This window comes from Pterocles gutturalis, unplaced genomic scaffold, assembly GCF_000699245.1.
Source record: "Pterocles gutturalis isolate BGI_N339 unplaced genomic scaffold, ASM69924v1 scaffold8097, whole genome shotgun sequence".
Lineage (NCBI taxonomy): Eukaryota > Metazoa > Chordata > Aves > Pterocliformes > Pteroclidae > Pterocles > Pterocles gutturalis.
The window spans coordinates 35640-41149 of NW_010110205.1; the positions used below are offsets into that span (position 1 = coordinate 35640).

At 49.2% G+C, this 5510-nt stretch overlaps 1 protein-coding gene across 1 annotated transcript in view; it reads right to left on the bottom strand.

Annotated features, from left to right (window-relative positions):
- TANC2 (tetratricopeptide repeat, ankyrin repeat and coiled-coil containing 2) overlaps nucleotides 1-5510 on the bottom strand; it is a gene marked incomplete at its 5' end in the record, with an annotated part of 54518 nt that overhangs the window by 32817 nt on the left and 16191 nt on the right. The window lies entirely within an intron of this gene.

Here is a 5510-nt window from a genome sequence, read left to right on the forward strand (position 1 = left end):
ATCTTCATCAGACAGGAGTCGGGCAAGTTGTTAGAAGCAGCGGGTTTGTCTGGTGAGTTTGATGTGCTCCGGCAGGCGAAGGATTTAAGAGTAGCAAGTGTTAACTACCCCTGACAAGAATCCAGACGAATCAGTTGGTACAAACAGGCGCTGATCCTGAAAAATGACCGGACCTGCCACTTGGGAATAAATGAAATTATCCTGTAGCTGCTCAGAGACGGACGCTGACAGTACCCGACACATCTGAAGCACCGCGCCGAGCGGGGAGCGATGGGATTGTGCCCCGAGCTCTGTTTAAGGACTTGGCATCAGTAATAACTTGTGATTGTTTTCTTGAACTTCTTTTTTATTTGCGGTTTTCAAATGTCAAGCTTTGTAGAAGCAGGCGGAGAGCACTAGCGGAGAACCTGACAGCAAGGTAGCAACTGCAAACGAGATTCCCGCGAACGAGGGGGGATGTCAGCCTTACTGTACATTACTCATCCGCTGTGAGCCTGCTCTTCATTCAGAAAACCAATTCAATTAGAAAAAAAAAAGGAAACCTTCTTCTTTTCCCAGGTCCCCTGATTTTCCCAGCTCTTCAGACTCTGCTAGAACCTGCTAAGTTCTGCCCACTACTTAAAATAAGCAGAAAACCAGCGATATCTTCTCACTCCAACCTGCCAGCTTTCCTGTTTTCTTTTGCAATACAAAAAAAAATCCCAGAAAAATCTCTCTCTGCTTGCACAGCGCTCGCCAGGCTGCTCCAGCACCGCTCCACCCTCCGGCTCCTTTATTTCAGCCACCAGGTTTGTTAAATGATCTTTACAAAGTTGGAAGCCGAAGAATTCCTTGCTCTAAAGTTTGATTAAATCTAAAGCCTTGGATTGGAAGCATTAAGTATACAACACTGTAAGAGGAGTGGATTACAACGAGAGATGGGAAAAGTAACACCCAGATCAAGAGAACTGCTCAAAAGATCTCTTTATGTCATTTTGGTGAGGGCTGAGAAGGCAGTTTCACCAAGTTGAGTGACTCCACGCTGAGAAACCAAGGCATGATGTGGTTTAGATCAAATACCAAATGCCAAAATTACCAACTGGTCTCATTTCCTTTCTTGCTTGAAAGGGAGCTTCAAAAGAACTCACCCTTGTACGATGCATGTTTGACTTCCAACGATCACCTCCTCTCCCAAAATGATCTCGGCAGTCTAGCTGGCTACACACCTAAGAACTACCTTTGTCAGGAGCTCTTCAGTAGCCAATTTTTAAATTATTAATTAATTGTTATAAGGCTTAAGGACCACCGGCCGCAGTGGCGGCAGAGCACCGCCTCCTACGGACCATGGCCAACGCTCAACGTGACCCTGTTCTCTCCCCAAGTGGGGCCAAGGAGCACCAAAACTCTCTTTTACACTAAAGTTCATCTTCTGAAGTGCTAACGCAGGATTATGGAAGACACGAGTCCTATTCTCTTTGGGTGGCAAATCCAGCAGGTCTTCAGGAGTCTCTTCTCCCAACCCTTCCACCACCAGTCATCGGCCTCCCACCCCCACCTTCCCACCACCCTTCTGCCGTCCTTCCGCTCGGGTTCCCTCCTCACCCAGCCCATTCTTGGATGCAGGACTGGGTAAGAGCATCCCGTCCCGACATCCTGATGCCATACATCTTCCCTGTAGCTCTCCTCCCCACATCGAAACGCTTTGCTCACTCACGGCCACACAAACTGTGCTCCCGAGGCCAAGCTACCGACTCCACCTGGCTTGGGCTCAGCAGAGCAGATATGGAAGAATTCCATAAAATCAGGGGAAAAAAAAAAAAAAGGAGATTTCCTCATCTAGGTCAGGACCTAGGAAAAAGATGATGGAAGAAAAAGGAAGACACGTGTGTGTAAAAGCAAAACCGTTATTCCAAGGATAATGGAAAATGGCAGCGGAAGGGAAGAGCTGCAGGAAGGCAGCAGGAGGAAGAGGCTAGAGAGGGCACAGGGAGCGGAAAAAAATGAGGCACAAAGAGATTGTTTATCACCTTTAAAGTTCAGAGGGAGAGAAATGACTGAACTGTGAAGGGGGAAAAAGAAAAGAGAGAGAAGGGGGAGAAGATGAGACAGCAGGAGAGGCAGGAGGTGGTAACAGGAGGATGGCTGGAAGGACAGCGGGAACATCAAAGGAGAAAGAGGGGCTGGAGATGGCTCCGGGGAAATTAGTTATTTTTATTTAATAGGACAGGCCAATTTTAAGCAGCTCTCCGGCGCTATTTATGAAAATGAATATCCTCCAGTTAGGAAGTGTTCCTTTGACATCACGCGGTGAGCAAGGAGGCCATCCTGCCAAACCCCCCACAAAGGACCAACCTCGCTTACCCCCGGCTCACAGCAACACCCCGCTCCCTCCGGTGCTCTCAAAGGGCTTCAGTGTTGTATTTTAACCACATTTCTGCACCTAGCAAGATTTCTCTTTTTTTGACCCATACAAAATAGCTTCCAACCAATTCAGCATAACGCTTTTACCTGCCAAAATGCCATTTGCCCGGCATAATGTTGGTTGGAATAATGTAAATGGAAATCAGCATTTTACCCGTTGCACATGACTGTGCGTGTACGTGGTGACCCAATTTATTGGGAACGTTCATGACTTTTACAGAGCTGCACATGCCACTCAATGTCCTCTGACATTCATTAGCGTCATGGGGCATGAAGGCTCAGGAGTAAGGAATCCCTCCACCTCTGTGTAAGGTAGGAGTACTCCCTTTCTTTTTCTACGCCTGCAGCAATGCTAATGACACTTTGGCTTATGGCTTGGGGGACGGGGAGAAGAGCCTCTGAGGCCACCAGCCGTGCTCAGCATCAGCATCGTGCGCTAATGCAACGGCCACGCAGCTCCTCCACCAGCTGCTCCGCGCAGGGTACGACCCATTAGAGCTGCCTTTCGGGTCCATTTGTTTAAGTGCTGCTACTACAAGCAACCAGCAGCATCCAGAAACCCAAAGAATATGTTCAATGGGCTTATTCACAGCTGTGTAGCCAACCCATTAAAAATCCTCTGCGAGTAGGGATAAAACCTTCAGGGGACATGGGGAAGGTCACCCTAACCAGAGGGAACACCGTTCGGGGTTCTTCCTTTGAGCTGACCTGACCTCACCTTGTGCTATCGCACCTCTGAACGGCGCTGGTGGCCCTTGCTGAAAGGCAAAGGTCACCTAGGACACAGATTTGTGGGGCAGCATTTTTCAACGCAGGCAAGGGCTGGTGGGGAAGCCTCTCACGTCATTTCTTGGAGGTGAAGGACCAGCTCTGGACAACCTGAGTCACCATCCCTGGAGGTATTGAAAGATGTGTGGACGTGGTGCTCAGGGACATGGCTTAGTGGTAGACCTGGCAGTGCTACACTTATGGTTGGACTTGACGACCTTAAGGGTCTTTTCCAACCTAAACGATTCTGAGTCTGAGGTCGTGCTCCAGCTGAGATGCATCAGCCCAAGTCCACTATCAGCTGGAGGCAGAACGGCGGCACTGCAAGGACAGCCACGTGGTGACTCAGCGACGGTCACTCACCTCCCCTGGCCCGAGGACGTAAACTCGAGAAGCATTTCAACAGATAAAAGATTAAACTATAAACAGGCAGAAAAAGCAAGGCACGGGAGCAGTGTGAGTGCTGCCTCTTTACGGGATCTGAGGTTTAAAACCTTCACTGTTTATATTCACAGATTTGTTTTTCCCAGTTTCACCTTGCAGTCCTTGGGTGGTATCAGGCAATATGTTTACAAGCACTAACCAGCAGGAGATGGTTTAACAGCTACACGAAGCTCCGTGTTCAGCTATACGTGGCCAGCTCAGCAGGTACGGATCTACGCAGCGAAGGAGCCAAGTCTAGCTCGACCCGTTGGCATTGCAGAAAAACTGGCAGCGGGCTCCTTGTCGGAGGGCAGCCTTGAAATAAATTCAGGAATCCTACAAACTTATTTCCATAATACATGCTTATATATCAAACCAAAAGACTAACCAAACAGTTTTGCCAGACATGCTTATGTTTGATTTACAAGTGTCGAGAGGGGTGTTGCAATGGGAGTGGTTTTATTCATGACTTTTGAGACTTTGCCAGATCTGCCAAGACAACCCCTCCTGTCCTCCTCCTCTCTGCACTCCACGCGACGGCACAAACCCCCACCGGGACAGGGGATGGAGGAGAAGCTGCAGAGGAACCTCCCCAGCAAGGACCGCTCCAAAGCCCACTGCTCGGAGCTGGGGTCTGACACATGTCCCCCGTGTCCCCACCACGCCTGGTGGGACGTCCATCGGCAGGAGAAGCCCGTGAGTGACTGGGAAAAAAGTGGCCAGTGCCAGCCCAGTGCCCAGCAAGAGGATTAATGTTACCTTTAAAATTAGGAAATGGATTCATAGACATCTCTGCTAAGATGCCATTAATGTTTATTTACTAATATTTAATATTTTCCTTGCCAGGCAACGGAAGGCAAAGCATTTACCTCTCGATGCCTCAAGTGTCCTGGGACAATTCTTGATCCCTCAGCACAATGCCAACCGCAACCCCCAACGTGACCCTGGCGTGACAGCAAGACTTTGAGCTTTCCCTTTTAGAAACTTTCTCCCATTCACCCAAAACGATCCCGAGGAGCTGGGACAGCCCGAGCAGCGCGGGGCGATGCTCCAGGGAAACGCTGCCGAGGCATTATTGTCCTTCCAGTGTTTCCTCCACCCCTCTCACGGCAGAATCACCCTGCTTCCACTTCCAAAATCTGAGTAACATGGGAAGAGAAATGACAAATGGAACAGAGCAATCTCCATTTTAAGCTCCTTGTTTCTTCTCATTCTTTCAGGAGAAACTACTGTGAACCCGGGAAGCATCCAACTCTTCCTGCCATGGCTGGTACTCGTATGGCAAAGACTCAGTTTCTGCCCAACGAGAGGGACCGAGATACTGCCATGGCCGGTACTCGTATGGCAAAGACTCAATTTCTGCCCAACGAGAGGGACCGAGACAGGAGAAACCTCAACGCTGCTCACTGGCATCTGGGAGGAAGGGAGTTTCACCCCCTGTTCTTGATGTTTTTCTCCTCCTAGACCCCACCGCTGAAGGAGGATAACTCCTCAACCAGTTGGATATGGTTTTCCTGGCACAGTTTTCAAGGACAAAAACCACACCGGATGCTGGTTTTCTATGTCGCCTCATTTCTGGGCATTTTTCTTCTCCCTTCGTTTGCTGATGAACACGGAACTGGAAATCACGGGTGACTCCAAAGCGCTCCCCAAGAGTACAACAAGACAATGCTCCCTCCCAGCCCGGCAAGGCTGAGCACAGCCCCTGTGAGGCTGTCCTCAGTTACTTATTTCTAAAATTAACCTCTGACAACAAGAGCTAAAAGCAACCCTTGACCCCAAGATCTTACTGCATGAAAACCAGGCAGAAAAGGACAACCCTGAATAATCCAGAGGAAGAAAAGCAACTGTTCACCTTCCATTTCTGCCATCAGAAACACACAGAGCTCCCGAGTTTGGGGCTAAGTGACATTTTCAGC